Here is a 19753-nt window from a genome sequence, read left to right as displayed (position 1 = left end):
AGGCAATCACTACATATTGATTACAAAATTAAATGTACTAGAAATATATTATAATTCTAAATGCATATGTACCTGATAGCATAGGATCAAAAAATATAAGGAAAAATTGATAGAACTATAAGAAATTGATATATCTATCATAAGAATTTTAAAAATATGCTTCTTTCAGTCTTTGATAGAACATTCAGACAAAATTAGCAAGAAAATAAGAATATTTGAATAACAGATTTTAAAACTTTACATAATGGGCACACATAGTATACTCTTTCCAAAATGTAGAAAACATAAATTATTTTCAAGCAGCAAGAAGAAAAACAAAACCAAGCAACATGTATCAGCAGTATAAGTCCATTTTTATAAAACTCAAAGGGCAGCAAAACTAAACAAGATTTGCTTGAGAGAGGTACATATGCAAAACAGGGAATCCTTAACACAAAAATCAGGAGGCTGGTTACCTCTTGAAGAAAGAGAATGAGAGGAGAATATAGAAGGTATGGGTGAGACAATGATGAATCCCCTTTTATTTTCCTCACTCTGTTTCCCCTTGCAATAGGTGGAATATGAGCAGAAGTCATACACACATCTTGAAGGCCTGGTCCCTAAAAAACATCCTATAAAATCCTCACATTATCTCTCTTTATTTTATCTGCAGAGGAATCAGGGGAGGACTTTGAGGCAGTAAAATATGGCAGAACTGCTAAATGGAAGTAACCTGGATCCCTGAATGACTGCATGGAGCTGAATTGCTTCACTGATCCTCACGGAATTGTGCCATGAATGTGAAACAGGTCTTTATTATATTAAATGCCTGAGATATTTGGTTGGTCAAATCTCCCCTGATTAAGCAGTTAATCTCCCCTGACAAAAGTAGGACACTTCAAAGATACTGGAAAAATTCTTTCCCTTTAGTGTGATAGTGAATACATAGGTGTTTTTTACTATTCTTTAAATTATCAATATATGTAATTGTATTTGAAACATTAAATAAAATATTTAATGCAAAAAAGTGGCAACTAGAACTCTGAAACTTCTGCTATTGATGAAGTAAAGGCTTTTTTACTCTACCTCCTTTTTTTTTGAAATAGAACAAAAATACAAAGTATAAAAACCGCTGTCAAGCATACCTACTAAATTGTTTAAAATCTAGAGGGAAAAGAGAAGAGAACAAGAATCGACACATATACCCTCAAACCCTGAGCTGGATATAGATCTTTGTACAAATAATATCATAGTCCCAAAAGGCTATCCAGCAAATCTTACCAGAACAGTGGGACATAAATAGGTTATAAGGAAGGTATCTGTTTTTCTACTGAAACTCAGAATAATTGGGGATGTCAGGCTGAAGAAAATAGCACACTCTCCTACCATTTTTATTAGCTATGGAGTGTTCTCCCAGATGGGGTACTATGGGAGAAAACAGAAAGTCATGACTATGAAATCACAGCACAGTGTTAGGGGCTTTGCATGTTTCCAACTTGAGGGTAAGTGAAATAAACTTGGTGATAGAGGATATTCTAGACAAGACCCGCACTGGAGCTGTAGAATTCCGTGTACACCACCTCCTGCTATTCCACATCATTAGCTCCCTTTAATAATGGAAAGCAATCAAAACATGGCTTATAGACTAGAGACACAGGCAAGAGCAAAGGATGGTCATGTGGAGGACGTGGTCTAGGCACAAAAGAATCCAGGAAGTAGCACTGCATGAGTCCCCCTAGAAGAAACTCCTTGATCATAAAATCTGGTTATTCATAAAATAAACTAAAATACTCAAAGAGGAAAAGAGTAGTGAAAACACTGATTTTGTGCACTGATTCCATTTAAATATAAAAATATGAAACATAATAAAAACGTAACCAAAATCTAAAATGAGGAAAGGAAATTGAAAGATTCTATATTTTATTTTTATCTTCTGAGTATATAATAAAAATGATTTAGTGGGGAGTGTATAGTCTTAAGAAGTATTGTAAATGTACAAGGTTCGTGAAGAGAATGCGGCTATTTTACATTTTATTTTACTACAAAAGTGCTTTTTCTAAACTGGTCAATAAATACCACAAAAAGCAAACAACAACCACAAAAAAAAAAAAAAGTTAATCAGTGAGTTCTATATGCAATAACAGGAATACTTCTCAGGTAATGATTAGGTATTTCTTTATTTCCAACAACTATGATTTTCAGTATAATTTTGCTTACTTCTGAAGACAGGTTTTATAGTTCTACTTTGCTATTTCTTCTGTGATTGCAATGTTTTAATATGTGTACAAATAGAAAAGCTTCATTCTCCATTGTTTTACTTGTCTTTTCTGAAACTTTAGGTATTAAATATTATGAATTAAAAATGGTTATGTACTTGGTCTAGAGGTCTGCATTCTGTTTGCAGGGGATTCAAATATACTTATAAAATCTAGAATTATTCCCCAAGGCACAGTCTTTTACATGGATTTATTATCAAAAGGTTCCATTTGTGCAAAGTCTTATTATAATATTTGTATATTCAATAAACTTAGAGTACAAATAGCTTCCAGCTAATAATTACCTATACAAATTGTTTGCATAGCTGTTTTCTTTTAATGTTAAATTCTGTATGGAAGTCTACCTTTCATACTGCCATAAATTCAAACAACTTTAATGTTTAGGAAAGAGATGAAAGAATAAAACACATATTGCCATAGATGACTCATTTCCTTTTAAATTTTCTCATGTCAGTAAGTTCTCATATATAGATGGATAATGGAAAACATTTATTTTATCTAATATTTTCTGATATTACCATATGAAGTATTATCTCCTACGTTACCTGAAACATATTCTTCTAAGGATCACTTTTTCTTCAGTGTTGCTATATAAATTATGGAATTATTACACAATGTTGAATAAAGATATTTAGATACTTTATAGAGAAGACACTATTAATTAAACAACTTTCAAACATTTAAGCTCACTTCAATATATAAAAATTATTTTATCCTTTGGGTAGCTAACTTAAAATCATATACTTTTTCCAATTTTTATTTTGAAAAATGTCTAGCCTACAGAAAATTAGCAATAATATAATTAATGGTATATAATCTTTATCTAGATTTAAAAATTGTTAACATTTTCCCATAATTATTTGCCTATTTCTCCCTTTCTTACACTTAAAAAATTTCTTTTTGCTGAACCCTTTGAAAGTTGCAGATATGAGATTTCACTTCTAAACACTTTCAAATATATCCTCTCCCTAAAGACACATTCTTCTATATAACCCCAATGTGATGATTACACTCAAGAACTTGAACAGGGATGTAATACTGTTATATGAGCTATAGCCCAAATTCACATTCCTCCCATTGCCCCAATATTATCCTCTATAGATTTTTTTTTTCGTACAGAATCTAATCAATAAGGATGGATGTCTTGCAATTAGTTTCCAGGTCTCCTAGTCTCTGTTATTCCTGAACAATATTCCAGGCTTTTTCTGTTAATCACACTGACATTTTTGAAGTATCCGGGCCAGTTGTATTAAAGAAAATCTACCAGTTTGGAATTTCCTGATCATTTCCTCATGATTAGACTCAGGTTAAACATTTGTAACAGAATACTTTATAGGGGATTTTTGTGTCATTCTTCATGTATCATAAAAAAAATACATGATTTCCATTTGTGTTACTTCTAGTGATGTTGTGTTTGATCATTTGGTTAGCTGGTATCTGTCAGACACCAACTGTAAAGGTACTTTCCCCTTTTCAATTAACAAGCAATCTGTGGGGTGACACATAGAGATAATATGAATGAATATCCTGTCCCCATCAACCATTCACCCAATGGTGGATGATTTTTTTAATTACTTTTTTCATGGTGGTTGCAGAAAGGTGGCTCTATTATTCTATTATTTCTTTTAATTATCAGCTTATATTCTTCAGTGAAACAGAGCTTTTCCTTCTCTCCAACCAGTCTGTGCATTCACACACTCTGGGTTCATGGATTCTTTTCTTATTCAATGTGCTCTAATCCATTACGTACCTTATTACTCTTTACATACAAAGATCCCAAATTTAACCAGAAAGAGTCCTTTAAATCTGGCTATGTCCTTCTGATGTACGCTCTTCTTTTGTTTTTCAGCAATTCCTTGCTTTCTGGTATAAAATGTTCTAGAGTTTCCCCTAAATTCATTGAAGCAAGAATACTTTAAATAAAAATAGTGCTAACCTAACTCAGTTTTAATGCAGCTTATAGAATTTAGTCACAAGGGTTAGCATAGTATCTAAAACATAGTAAGTGCCCATCAGTATGATAGATGTCTTCCTTAACTATTTTATACCTGGTTTGAAGCCTTTGTGCAATTCTTAAAAAATATAAACCTTTAATTTATAGCATAGACTTTCATATTACTTTTTGAATTTCACATATTTTTCCTTATTTTAATTTCTGTTCTCCTTCATCTTCCTTATTTTCATATGGGGGCCATATGAGTAGATAACTTTCAGAGGATTTTCATTTTCTCCATCATGGTAAAATCTTAGACCACTTCTTAATGCCAGAGTGTACACAGACAGAAGAGCATAAAACCCTCATGACGTAAAGCCTTTTAAAATTCCTGAAATTACCAAGGGATTTCATATGTCAAAGGAAGTAACATAAAGGCATGCTTGGGCATTTATTTACTTTAGGGGGATAAGAAATTCAACACACATGCCATACTTTCTAAGTAAATGTAGCACCACCCAAATCCCATATAAATTATGGAGAGGAAACAGAAATAGAAGAAAGAGCAGTAGGATATTTGGTGAGGTCACAAAGAAAAAAGTGGGACATCATAGCTTACAAACTTGCTTTTATTTACTTATTTATGTATTTTTCATTAGAATGTAAGGGGGTACGTGTGTACGTGTGTTTGCACATGGTATATGCGTGTAACTTTGTACATGTGGAGTTAGAGATGTTCACTCAACATTTATTCGACAAATATTCATTATACTTCCACTCTGAAGCATGTGCTGTAGTATTTGGTAGGAATACAAGGACCATCAAAACAAGACAGACCCTTATCTTAGTGGTTTATTAAATAATTAGACAAATAAATGTGAATTTGCAACTAAGTGCAATGGCTACAGGTACATAAATGTGTATATACTTATACGTGTATTATAATGGGATTTAACGCAATTTAGGGGGAAGAGATGGCTTATTTGAGGAAATGACATTTGAGTTGATATCTTTAAAGTGTCAACTAAGAGTTAACTAGGGAATGATTGAGTTTGTGTTTTTAGGGGATGGGGGATGGGAGAGAGCTGGAATGTTAGGGCAGCTTGAAGAAAGCCAGCCAGCTGAAGCTGAGGAAAGAATGAAAGCATCAAAAGAGATAAAAGCAAAGGAGGCTGACCTTACTGGACTGCAAAAATCAGGCGCTGAGTTTTGGTCTTTATCTTAAATAAAGCAATGGTAATTCATTTAAGTGGTATTTGTAGTTGGAAGGGTAATAGTTATCATATTTGCATTTTGAAAAGCTCCCTCTGGTATTCCACTGGAGGATGAATTTGGGGTGAGGAACAATGCCAGGAGATCAGTCACGAAGCTATTGTTGTTTTCTACACAAAGGATGGTGAAAGCTTACAGTTGTGTGATGGCAGAGGCAGATTTGTAATAAATTTTGAAGGTCAAAATCAAAGCCTTGGTAATGGAGTTGAAGGGAAGTAACGTCAAGATTAAAACCAGTTTGGACTATGGGAACCTTGCCCCTTTGAGGTGAGACGAGCAGAGATCATGAGTTTGATTTTGACATGTTTCATTTGATGTTTCTTTAAGATAGACAAGAAGAAATGCCAGGTATAGAGCTGGATCTGCCAGTAGGCAATGTAGAGGGACTTGCTGAGCTGTGATTATGTCTTACAGAGTGCTCTGCATTAAATATATTATATCAATAATGTCAAGACATTCTTACTGGATAGTAGTTGGTGTATGTATATTGAGAAACCCCAAGGTGAATCAAAGGTCGGAGTTATTAGATGAACAAGCTCTAGGACCTCGGATTTCAGTGATTTTCAAATTCATTTCTATCCTAAATGCTGTTCTAATTCCCTGATCTGTAAAATCTGAAAAAATTACTTTGCTAGAGTTTTAGCAAGTGGCAAGTGGTGTATTTATAGGTTGAAGTTACAAAAGTGTTCATGCAAGTGGAGGATTAGTATTTAAATTATTTAACAATCAGCACAATTTGGGCTCCAGCTACAAATAACCAGTAAGACTACACCAGTGCATCTAGCTGAATGCCAGATCTGCTGGAGTAATAAAATCTCATTCTCTGATAATAAAAATTTCTAATTGAAAATACAGTGCAAATGTTAGAAGGTAAAAGGGTGTTGATAGTTACTGCTTTTTGTCCAAAAAATGTCAGTAACACCTAAGCATTTTTTTAAATAACTTGGGAAATTAATCTTTTGGAAAAAAAAATTATCCTCATTCTAATCTACTGTTCAAAGAATCCTGTGAAAAAACTAAATTAATTTAGAGATTAATTTCTTTAAAACTGTGCCTATTTAATTTTAAAATGTATTCATTAAAATACATAATTAACATCATTTTATCTAAATCCTTATGGACTATATTTGCTTAAAGTAAGCTGGAACTATAGGTCATTGCTTTAATTCCATCTGTGAAAAGAAAAAAAAAAAAAGAAAACAACAGAAATGACCACAAAATTAAGTGGAATTTTGGGCTTCTTGTTCCTGAAACTAATGGAAAAGTAAGTATTGCATTATTCATTTGAATTGACAGTGTTGTCTTATTTGGTTTTCTCATTTTCACATATATCTAATAGAGGCTTCTGAAATTTCTTTCACCACATTAGCGGGGTATATATATTTTTTCTTAACCATATTTTTTAGTGTTACAGAGTTCAGTTTAGGGTAGTATTTAAGTACTATCATAAAAGGAGGCACTCTGAACAATGGGACAGGAATGTGTCATTATCTGTTTACTCCAACAAAGAAAGTTTTCTCTTGTATAGTAGAGTTAACAGTACAAAGAGGAAGGAGGGCTTTATTTTCACAAGCTTTTCCTCTATTCCATACAAAAATAAAAAGCAGAGTAAAAGGCAGCTATTCGAAGAAAATTTCACTGCCTATATAGATCTTTGTGCCATTCAAATGAAAGAAGCACCTTATTTTCCTTATCGCCTCCCCAATCCAACAACCTCAAGTTCATCTTCTCTGAATTCCCATTGCACCACTATACTCGTATTAGAAATTGTAACAGAAGTAAACCAAATAAAGTTAGGGGTCAGTCTGAGGTTGAATGTTGGGCCATTCAATTGACCAAGAAGCTTCCAGTAAGAATGAACAATACACAGCAAAACAATCACAGATCAAATTGTGTTCTATATAATTGCTGCATCCTCTTTGTAGGAACAGCTGCCTCTCCTGAGTGGGTAAAACATGCCCTTCTATGTATAGAATATTGTGATTGTGTCAAAGCAATTGGTTGCTCCCACACATACATACAATACACACACACACTATTGACTTCAATCTCAAGTGCTGTGCTTACATTAAAAAGCTTCTTTCTTTAAAAAGAATAGGCCATACAATGGTCTAAAAACACATAAGATAGACCCTCAGTGGGAAGAAAGCTAAGAAAAAATATCACACAATTTAATAAATTCAAGATGCTGTAGCTAATACTGAAATGATATTTCATATTAACTCTTCATTTTCAAGAGCAAAACTTAAGTTACAGTCCAGTAGACAGAAGTAAGAAAGTTTGAATTTCATTCTCAATTTCTTCCTTGCTTCTGTCTGGGATCCTATACTTTCCTGTATATTGTTTATATGAGTAATCTTCAAAATCCTCTAATCTCTCTACAAATACTATATATTGCTCAAAGAGAAGAGATGTTGGTGGGCTTTTAAGATGTCAACAGTGCACAGATTAAATACCTCTGAAACAGACAAATTTGGCCACACCCCTTCCCCTCAACTTCTAATATGCTAGCACAGGATGCATCTATCACAAGCAACATAACAAAATTCTAATACAGCAGTTTATTTGGATTATAATAGCTTTGGGGCTTTTACTATAAGCATACTTCATAGCACTGTGTTTTGTGGTATAACTTCCAGTATTGAACTAGTGCAGTTCTTTTTTGCATAAGCCTGTTTCAAGGGCATTAAAAATATAAGCCTTAATAATACCCCTTTCCTGTTTTTTCAAAGCCTAAAATTACATGTGTATACATACATGGTTTCATAAATTTTCACATAAATACATTATACATACATGCATATGTGTGTAATAACGTTTCTATATATACATATGTATTTATGTGTGTATAGTTTATACATATATGAATTATATATATATTTATATATATAATATTCCACATATATATGTAGACTTTAATGCTTTCTGGAGATACATATTTAAGCAAAGTTAAGGCCTGAGACAATTAATATATTATCTAGCATGTACTTCAGTTTGTTATCACTTATTGTCACCCCAAAAAAGATAGATTCCTAAGAGAAATGAGGACCAGAAGAAGTGAATTTTTGTAAAGGTGACAGTGACAAAAAAGGATTAGAACATGACCTGCATGACAGCAGTGAGGTCTGTGGTTCCGGTCCATTAGAGGCAGGGGACCAGTGAACAAATGGGATGGTCCTACTTAAAAGAAGTAAAGATAGATAGGTAGGGGCATGAAAAATAATCCATGCCTACATACAAATCTTGGTTATCTGGCTCTATGGCTCTCATAATGGCAAATAACACCCCTACAGAATATTTCAGTTAGGGCTGGGTATGGTCAGGGTTGTCACAAATTATTGGGGGAAGGGGTTGGAGGTGCTACTGGTTTTTAGTGTGTATGCGGTGAGGCAGTCCAATTTTATGAAGTTTTTCCAAAAATATTTCATATAAACTTTACATGTCCTATTGAACTAAATGTTATATCAACCTGTAGAATCCGATATATAATCATAATTAAGAATTTTATTTAAATTCCCACCAAAAGCCCAGCAATTTACAATAATGATAGTTTAATTATTTCATGAACCAACGCTAGAATTGATGGACTACAATGTTGATAGAAATTAAACTTAAGCCGGGTGCAGTGGCTCAAGCCTGTAATCCCAGCATTTTGGGAGGCCGAGGCGGGTGGATCATGAGGTCAAGAGATCAAGACCATCCTGGTCAATAAGGTGAAACCCCGTCTCTACTAAAAATACAAAAAATTAGCTGGGCATGGTGGCGCATGCCTGTAATCCCAGCTACTCAGGAGGCTGAGGCAGGAGAATTGCCTGAGCCCAGGAGGCAGAGGTTGCAGTGAGCTGAGATCGTGCCATTGCACTCCAGCCTGGGTAACAAGAGCAAAACTCCGTCTCAAACAAAAAAAAAAAAAAAAAAAAAAAAAAAGAAAGAAAGAAATTAAACTTAAGACCAACTCAGCATCAAATCAGTAATTTTTAATTTGGAAGTATTTTACTTATTGACAATATGGTGAGTAACCTGCATCTCTTGAAATAGAATTCACATTAGTAACAACATGAAAATGTTCCAGAAAGTAATTTTGGGATTTTACCAGAAGAGTATTTACTCTCTCATTTGCAAAATATCATACTTTTACATTTTTCCACTCCAAGAGTCTACCATTTGACTTTGCAAATTTTCCTTATTTCATTACTTCCTTCTTTGTGTTGTTATATACAAGTAAGACTGGGTTGTATCTCAACACTAGTTTAAGTCTATCCTCATTCTTTCACTTTCATGTACTTCTTTCACAGGATGTCTTCTGATGTTTTATTTGTCTTAAATTCAAATTTATTCATCATATATTCATGCAAGTGCTGATTTTACTATGTGTCTAGTGATGTTATCCCCAAGCATCAGCAGTGAAATACACATTTTATTATACATTACTTTTATTTTATTAGCTTTTAAAAATTACAACTATATTCTGTACTTATTTATGAATGCCTTTTAAGGATAATAAGGATCCAAGATGGCTGATCACTAGCAGCTCGGGATTGTAGCTCCCAGTGAAAGCGCAAAGAACGAGAGGACGCCACACCTTCACATGAATTCTTGTTGCTCACGCACCAGGAGATTCCCAGTGGAGGAGCCCCATGGGTCGCCAGCGCGACTCTTGTGACCAGAGAGGCGGTTTTGCTGGTGCCTCGGAGCGTAGGTTCTTGGTGCAGAGTCAGAAAAGCACCATCAATCTTAACACCGCTGATTTAGTCGGTGCAGTGGGTTGCTCAGATTTCGGCGCTGAGAATCAATAAGTTGGACGTCCATTCAGAAACCCAATTACAAAGATGGTAAATACAAAGACCACAGATGGATAAATTTATAACGAAGAGAAGAAAACAGCCAAAAAAAGGCTGAGAATACCCAAGATCAGAATGCCTCTCCCTCAGCGGGGGATCCCTGTTCCTCATCAGCAACGGAACAAGGCTTGATGGAGAACAAGTGTGTTCCAATTACAGAAGCAGGCTTCAAAATGTGGATAATAAGAAACTTCTGTGAATTAAAAGAATTGTTCTAATACAATCCAAAGAAACTAAGCACTTTGAAAAAAGGTTTGACGAAATGTTAACAAGAATACACAATTTTGAGAGGAAAATAAGTGAATTGATGGAGCTGAAAAACACAATACGAGAACTACGTGAAGTATGCACAAGTTTTAACAGCCGAATTGATCAAGCAGAAGAAAGGATATCAGAGGTTGAAGACCAACTCTATGAAATAAAACAAGTAGACAAGATTAGAGAAAAAAGGATAAAAAGGAACGAGCAAAGTCTCCAAGAAATATGGGACTATGTGAAAAGACCTAATCGCTTGATAGGTGTACCTGAATGTGACGAAGAGAATGAATCCAAGCTGGAAAAAATGCTCCAGGATATTATTCAGGAAAATTTTCCCAACCTAGTAAGGCAGGATAATATTCAACTTCAGGTAATACAGAGAACACCACAAAGATACTCCTCAAGAAGAGCAACCCCAAGGCACATAATCGTCAGATTCACCAGGGTTGAAATGAAGGAGAAAATACTAAGGGCAGCCAGAGAGAAAGGTCAGGTTACCCACAAAGGGAAGCCTATCAGACTAACAGCAGATCTCTCAGCAGAAACCCTACAAGCCAGAAGAGAGTGGGGACCAATATTCAACATCCTTAAAGAAAAGAACTTTCAACCAAGAATTTCACATCCAGCCAAACTAAACTTCATAAATGAAGGAAAAATAAAGTTTTTTTGCAAATAAGCAAGCACTCAGAGATTTCATCACCACCAGGCCTGCTTTGCAAGAGCTTCTGAAGGAACCACTACACATAGAAAGGAACAAACAGTATCAGCCTTTCTAAAAAATACCAAAAAGAGCATCAATATAATGAAGAATTTACATCAACTAATGGACAAAATAGCCAGCTAATATTAAATGGCGGTATTAAACTCACATATATCATTATTAATTCTAAATTTAAATTGACTAAGTCCCCCAATCCAAAGACAGACAGGCAATTTGAATAAAAAACTAAACCCATCAGTATGCTGCATCCAGACCCATCTCACATTCAAGGATACACGAAGACTCAAAGGGATGGAGAAAGATTTACCAACCAACCAGAGAGCTAAAATAAATAAATAAAAAGCAGAAGTTACAATTTTTGCCTCTGATAAAATAGTCGTTAAAGCAACAAAGATCCAAAGAAGCAAAGAAGGACATTATATAATGATAAAAGGATCAATGCAACAAGAAGAGCTAAAGATCCTAAATATATATGCACCCAATACAGGAATACCCAGACATACGAGACTAATAAAGAGACTTAGACTCCCACACAATAATAGCGGGAGACTTCAACATTAATTTTAGACAGATCAATGAGACAGAAAATTAACAATGATATCCAGGACTTGAACTCAGATCTGGAACAAGTAAACGTAATTAACATTTATAGAACTCTCCACTTTAAATACACAAAATATACACTCTTATCAGTACCACATCATATCAACTTAGAAGTTTAAACGAAATGTTGGTTGGCTCCTTGTTTGTTATTCTCTTCCCTCATTTTCTTTTATGTCTCCATTATTAAGTACAATTATAGGCATACCCATATTTAGACTGCATTCTAGCCCGGGCAATAAAGCAATATCCCCATCCTCTCTCCCTCTTCCTCTTTCTCTTTCTTCCTCTTCTTTATTCTTTTTCTTATTATATAAAAAAAGGATAATAAGGGGGTAACAGAATATGTTTTCTTAAAAAGAGGACAGAGTCCAAGAGGGTCAAGGATCACAGTCTGGTCCATAATGATTACTCAATGCATGAGAGAAGACAGCAAGTCACAAGTCTTCTACATTTACCCCTGCACTGCTTTATTTCATGACTATCATGTATTAGTTGATCCCGTGATGGCCAGAAGGAGTTAACTCTACGACGTAACGAATCTAACTTTCTATGAGGTAGCTGAATGAGGAGTCGGAAGTCCAGGTTTCTAGTTTCTGCTCTGCCGCTACCACTGTGACCTTTAGCAGTTCATCATGATCACTGTAGGTCCCCATTATTTCTGTAACCATAAAATGAGGACACGGGAATAAATTACTTTTAAGGTTCTTTCCAGCTCTATTAAAAAATGCATAATTTTGATCCTAAGACTTAGGCACTGATAAGAAGAAACGGATTCCTTTAATAAATGTATATGAAATTTATCCTGTGAGTCTCAATTATATTTCCAACCACAATATTTCTTTAAAAATATTCAGTCTAGTCAAGTCTTTTAAAAATGCCATGCTTATAAAAAATGAAAATGTTTCCTCAAAAAAAAAGCATCCCTAGACTTTATGCAGTGAGCACATTTATGATGAGAACATAGTCTCTATTCGGAAGGGTACAGCTACTTTTCTATCACCATTCTCCTTATTTCTATAAAAGTTACAGTTTTGCTGTGAATTTTTGAAATAAAAATGATCTTATCTTATTTTCCCATTATATATTTTTGGCAGTTCTAACCTTCCACACAGAGATTTTCTAAATTCAAATAGTCCACAGAACTAACAGTTCAACAAAATCTACGTCCACTAAACACTGACTATAAACAAGATGTTTAATGCTATGTTATGAATCAGCTTCTTGCTCAAGTAACTCATCCACAACCAATTTTGCCCTAGTGCTTTTGAAAAACACAATAGAAATCTGTTAAATTGGCAGTCTTGCTGAACTTCAACTATTTTATCTAACCTGGTCCACTGGAACAATTGAGAGCTTCTCTTTGATGAAATGTGTTTTTGATTTGGAGTATAGGTACAGAGATCAAATGGACCAAACCCCTTATTTAGATGGCTTCTTGCTACTCCTTCTCTTGGAAAGGACATATTCACATATAAGGTCTAGGAATGTCATTTAATGCCAAACACATATGTATTCTTTAGGAAAACACTTAAAACTGCAGTGCATCCTAATTTTCAGGATCACCCCATTATCACTTTTAAAAATATATTAACCACCTCTTTTACATGTAAAGTGGGATTGAATTTCTCAAACTTTGACTCTAAGACTTTTATTTTTGCTGGGAACATATCTAGTCCTTAACATACATTCATTAAACTGGTATACAATCAAGCTTTGATTATCTTTTTGTGAATTATATATAATCTCCTGCAAAGTTTCATACCAGGTTTGCTTACTTCTGCCACCTAGCTTGTTTCTGGGAAGGCTGTCCATTTTCCCCACCTCCCCACAAATGGGTTTTGGTGTTTGAGGTATGTAAGCTCATTTAAAAATTAACCTAAACGCAACAAAATAATTAGAAAGGCAACTTGCTCACAATAACTATGAAAATCTTTTTCAAACTAAACATGCAATACATTCCAAAGACAAACACAGATGACTTTTTAAATAACCATGATTTTACATTATCTTTGACTCTATTTCTCTCATTAACATGAATAATTCAGAGTACTTACTATACATGGTGAAACTGTTTCCCCTAAATAATTCATTTTTAGTATACAGAAAAACAAGATGTAACATGTTCTTATGTAATATCCAAAGGCTTTAATTAGACTATATTTTTAAAGGCAACTTTACTTTCAAAATTATCTACAGTTTGGGTTTATTCTGTCCAATGCAATCCTTCTAAATTAGGAGAATCTTAACACTTTCAGGTCAAAGAGCAGTATAGAGCAGTGTAGCTAGTGATAATGCTCCACTTTTTCTTGGTTCCTGATAACCTTTAAGTGCATATCAATTATTTGTAAAGTATGAAAAAGATCATTATCTTTTTCCTCAAAAAATATGAAAATGCTTTGGGACATTGAGCCTATATTTGAGTGAAGAGAATTTTCCTAATCTGCTGTCTATGCTAAAGGAACAAACTATTTATTAGGTAACTGAGATTTGAATGATAAAAAATACTCTAACATTGAAGTTTTAATTAGAGCAAACACCCCTAAATGGGAAACTTTTCTTGGATAGGGGAACTGAATATCTCAAATTTTGCTTTATTGATGACACCAACAAAGCAAACAATGTGAATCTATCTGCTGATTACATACCAACTCATCCAGATTCCCCAATACAAATACAAAGGACACTATAGAAGTAAACATGTTATTCATATCCTATCCCACATCCTTTGCCATTCATATCCAATATTTACGTGGGCAACTATGTGCATTTCTTAGTTCTACAGAATTTGGAGTTTGTAATATTAAGTTAGTCTCTTATTTTGTAAATTCTTTCTTGGAAGATGTTACACTCTAACCACACTAACTTTCTGAAGTCACAGGGCTGTTTAACGCACTGCTTCAGAGCATCAAATGCATCCTTGTGACAGGAAGAAAGGAAAAGAAGGTCATCAGGAGGACCCTGCGGCTGTACTAATTTCCAATTTCTGGTAACAAAAAAAGTGGTGGGAAAAAAGCAATCAGATTTTTACTGGAGTATACGCCAGCTTTGGCCAAATGCTTTGAAACTTTCAAAATGTCTTCTTTCATTGAAAATAAAAGAAGCAAAGCTTGTGGTGTAATAAGCCAAACACAACAGTTACTGAACTTGGGTTAACATCAGATACCATTACAGCTTTCAGGATGGTCATGCGAATGTATGGAATGAGTAAGTACGTTTAGATACCTGTGAAAATAAAACATTGTGCTGTGAGTGGGAGAGAACAGATGGTTGGTAATGATTTAAAACATTTATGTTTTTGGACTATCACCAAGCCTCTGCATTAAAAAAAATATATGGTGTTTAGTTGGTACACACCAACATCTATATGCAAGGTCCTCATTTTCTGGTGGACAGTACTATAATGAAGGAGATAAAAGCCAAATGAGGGAAGAGGAACATTCTTCTTGTTTTCTGGAGGTATTCAGTGTGTGCTATTTCTTATTGACTATATGCAACCTAAATGTTTTCCATGTGATGAGAGGATTTTAATTTTTCCTCAATGACTAGTCCACTGTAAGTGCCTAGGAATCATATTCTGTTTGTCTGTGTAGAACTGTAATATTGTTTTGTAAATTTGATTCACTTTGACTGAAGCTCTTACACCCTTTGAGCAATAATAGAAGGTAGTTCCCGGTACTCTTGCCCATGAAAAACAATAGCATTCACCTTCTCCTCAAGTGGGTTGGCAAGCATATGGTGTTATGATTATGTACTAGAATTAGCAGGTACCAGGCAACTGAATTAGAAGACAGATAAATATTAAATATGGTCACACTGCAGTTGGGTGTGTATATGAGTTGAAAAGAAGCCCATGTCCTTCAAACCGAGAGGAATAACAGTGTAAATAAAATTGTGCAAGACAGATTAATGCAATACTGAGGTTAAAGCGAAGAAAAATAAACATTGGTAATACTCTCAATTATCAGAAAAACGGAGAAAAGGGAGTCCTATTAAGCATCCACGGCGTTTTGACTTGGATCTAATAGCATGATGGGGGAAAAAGTCACACACACACTGTATATTATTCACTTGCCATCGCTTTGAAAACCCTGGGAATTACGCAGGCACAGTTTGTTTGTGGGAGGGAGCTGGGGGTGGACCGCAGGGAGAGAAAGGAGGAGGGCCTGCAGCTCCAGACTTGGCACCTGTGAACTTAGTTGGAAATAACTCCCGACAGGCATCAACCAGAACACCTTCTAACAGAAACATGCTGACAGGCAGGATGTTCAAACGGGGCAGAAGAGGGGGCAGGTAACCGGGTGAAAGTAACAGCAGCAGAAATAAACACACCATTCCTTCTCTCCCCAGCCCACGCGCAAAAAAAGCCCGTCCTTAGATCGCCCCTCCCCAGCCCTCTGCTCGGGCCGGGCTCGCCCCTGACTTCCCTGCGACCTCGCCCGCAGCCTGCGCCCGAGCCCGAGCCAGGTCGCGGAGTTCGGGACTGCCGCAAAGGAGGCGCCCCCGCAGCAGGGATGCTCGTCTTGCAGCCACACACGCCGGAGGACCGGACAGACGGGCAGCAGAAACTCAAGGCTGCTCTTCCCGCCGTCCTCCTTCCCGCCTCTGCCGGCCGCAAACCGGGGCTGGCCCGAATCCTGGAGCCCAGGGTGCCCCGCTGGGGCGCCTGAGTGCGGCGGAGGTGGCTGACAAGTTCAGGCGCCCGTCCTCCTCCAGCGCCCCCAGAAAGTCAGGATCCTCCCCCGCCCCGCCCCCCCACCTCCTGTCCTCCGTCCGCTGAAGTGAAGGGAAGTGGGCTGGATACTGGAGGGGGAGAGGGGAAAAGGAAGACGCCTCCCGCAGCCCCTGCGGCGAAGCACCTGGAAAGGTGAGGGCGCACGTCCCCGCCCCCCGGACCCCGTTCCCGGCGCGGGTACCCAGCAGTGCCCCGTCCAGGGCCCCCCAGCCGCAGCGGCAGCCCCAGCCCCAGCCCCAGCCCCAGCCCCAGCCCCAGCGCGGTTACCTCACTGGCAGCTGCCCGGCGCCTGCAGGTGCCGCCGTTCCAGGAGCGCAGCTTCGGAGGAAACTTCGCGGCTCTCCGGGGCAAACTCCCGCGCACTCCGGGCCGCCGAGAGGGGGCTGAGAGCGGAGCGCGGCGCCGGGCGCGGGGCAGCTCGGAGGCGGGCGCTCACCCCGGCCCCGGCCCTCGTGCGTCCGGCCCGGGTGGGGCTGCTACGGCGCCGCCTTCGCGCCCGCTCCCGCCCGCGCCCCCGCCCCCGGCCGGGCAGCTCCGCCTCCCTCGCTTCTCCCTCGTGCCCGCCGCGCGCCCCGCCTGCTGCCGCTCTGCCTTTGTGGCTCCGTCGTCCCCTCTTTCCTCTGACTTTGTGGCCTCGCCTCCACTGGCGACTCGCCCTCCCTCCCAGCCCCCCGTCCCGGGGCTCCGGTGCCACCCCTCGCCCAGTCGGGAAAGTGATGACCCTCGCAGTTCCTTCCCCGTTCGCCCTCTCCTTGTCCGCTCCTACATTTTCTAGAAACCCGGTCTCCAGGGACACATCCGTGGGTTAGAAGGCTGTCGCAAACGCTAACTCCAGAGTCAGAATGAGTTCTGCCGTACAGGCAGGAGGGGGTGTCTGTTCGTTTTAATGCATCGATGATAACAGATCACTAAAGTGCGGCTCAGTTCGGCGGCAGGCTTGCCGAGGCCAGGCTCCCGCAAAATGAGCGTAGCACCTGTTTGTCATATTGGACGCCTAGGAGTTTTCTCAGGCCACGTATTTCAATCAGACAAGCTGACGCTGGCGGTTTTAAAGGGGTTTGCAAAGACCAAGACTACAGTAACATTTTTAAATTAGTAAAGGAAACACCTGGCTTTGGGAGGCCCAAGCGGGAGAATCACTTGAAGCTGGGAGTAAAAGACTTCAGTGAGCTCTGACCCCGCCTGTGCACTCCAGCCCGGGCGACGGGCAAGACCTTGTCTCAAAAGGAAGACGGAGAGAGAAAACAAAATAATAGTTCATTAAGGTTTAAGAATTAGTCCTAAACATTATGCTAGCAACAATTTGACCAAACTAGGGCAAATAAAAATAAATGAACCCTTGATTGCTTATTATGCATTCAGATGATTTCTATAAATTAACAAAGAAAAACCTAACTTTTAAAAAAATCATCAACTAGTTAAACCTACCTTATTATGACATTAGAATTTTGTTGTTGCTGTTGCTGAAACTGAAATGTTATCCTTATGCATTTCAGGTAGGTCTTATTCTTACTAATAGTTTAGGAATAACACATCTGGTAGTAGTGAACTTTAATTCACTGAAGAACTACCATTATAGGACTTGTTTGCTTGATTCTAGTTTCTTTTTAAACACAGCCTGATTTATTATTCTGTCACAAGTGTTTTATTTTCATGTATTTAAAAAAATTGTGATAAAAAAGACATTTTTACAATTTTTAGTGTACGGTTCAGTCATGTTAACATACATTCACATTGTTGTGAAATAGATCTTCAGAATTTCTTCATCTTGCAAACCTGAAACTTTATCCATCAAACTGCCCCTTTTCCTCTCCCCTCTAGCACTTGGTAATTACCATTCTACTTCCTGCCTCTATCAATTTGACAATGTTAGATCTCTGATATTATTAATATCCAGAATATGTAAAGAGCTCCTACAACTCAACAACAAAATGTCAAACAACCTGATACAAATGGGCAAAGGACTTGAATACACAAAAGAGTTTAATTTTTAAAATTTGTATATCTGCTGGTTTTATTTTTTGTTTTGTAGATTTTTTTATTTCAGCTTAATTGCACAGGAGTTTTAAAGTTATGAATGTCATATAAACATTATTGAAAATTTGGAAAATTGAAAAAAGTAAACAAATCATTCTACAAGCAAACCATTGTAATAAAGTTTGCCGATTTATTATTAACTTTTAACCCAGAGTCAGTCCTTCATGCCGGGAAGATCTCATTCTCCAACAGGATAAATGTTTCCTGAGTTAAACGTTTAAAGAAACAAGCTAGTGCTCCCTGAGCTGTATTTAACTGACACATGCCTGGTAGGCAATTGATGAGTGCTCCTTGAATGAACTAATCATTTAACTTATTCACTCTTGGTTTGGTTCCCCATGTATCCATCTGTGTTCTATGAATTCTTGGAGTTGGTATTATCCATTCTATCACAGCAATGAGGAAATTCAGGCCAATCTCCTAACACATGAACTCTATTTCTTGGCTGCTGCAAGTCATACAAATTTTGTGGCCTGTGCCTTCTTAGAAGTTGAGCAAAAATATCATTATAACTGTATTATTTGTACATTGAAAAGTTTTAGTAGGTAACAGGGGAATTGGGCATGATCAGATCAATGTATTGAATTTGCTTCATTGATGAGCTACTAGGCATTGCTAGTCCATTGTGGAATTTTCCAGCCTTAAGAATCTATTTTATTCACTTATCTATCACAGCAAATCAAATACTTAGAACTGTGGCTGTCTTTCATTTCTACACCTCTGTTTAAAACTGATTTAAAAAAAATTGAAGAATTACTGTTATAGGAAATTGAATTTTGTTAATATCCAAGTTGATGAATAAAGGATCAAAAACATTACCTAAAATGTATATCAAGCACCGGTATAAGATCCATCTTCTCAGGCCATTTGATTGGGAGTTTTATTGTTAAGTGAAAATATCATCTTTTAATTTTATAGTTAAACTAATTTAATTTTACACAGTGAATTATTTCTTAAACATTGGTTCACAGCATGTTTCTAAACTCTCCAGTCTACTAGTTTTGTTTAGTTCTTTCAATTTCTTAAGATGTTTAACTATTGACTGTTTCTGGACAAGTGTGAAGCTTGTGGATCACTGATCCTTTAATGAATAGTTTAGTA

The 19753-nt window shown here is 37.1% G+C and overlaps 1 protein-coding gene across 4 annotated transcripts in view; it reads right to left on the bottom strand.

Annotated features, from left to right (window-relative positions):
* The window catches only part of CHST9 (carbohydrate sulfotransferase 9), a 300891-nt gene extending 283793 nt beyond the window's left edge, over positions 1–17098 (bottom strand). For all 4 annotated transcript variants that reach the window (XR_012513133.1, XM_039463890.2, XM_074383652.1 and 1 more), the window contains exon 1: positions 16883–17098. The gene's annotated coding sequence lies outside the window, so the exon portion shown is untranslated. The remainder of the gene's footprint in view (positions 1–16882) is intronic.
* Between the last annotated feature and the right edge of the window lie 2655 nt (positions 17099–19753).

This window comes from Saimiri boliviensis, chromosome 13 (assembly GCF_048565385.1).
Source record: "Saimiri boliviensis isolate mSaiBol1 chromosome 13, mSaiBol1.pri, whole genome shotgun sequence".
In the NCBI taxonomy this organism is placed as follows: domain Eukaryota; kingdom Metazoa; phylum Chordata; class Mammalia; order Primates; family Cebidae; genus Saimiri; species Saimiri boliviensis.
This window is presented reverse-complemented; position numbering and strand designations above follow the sequence as displayed.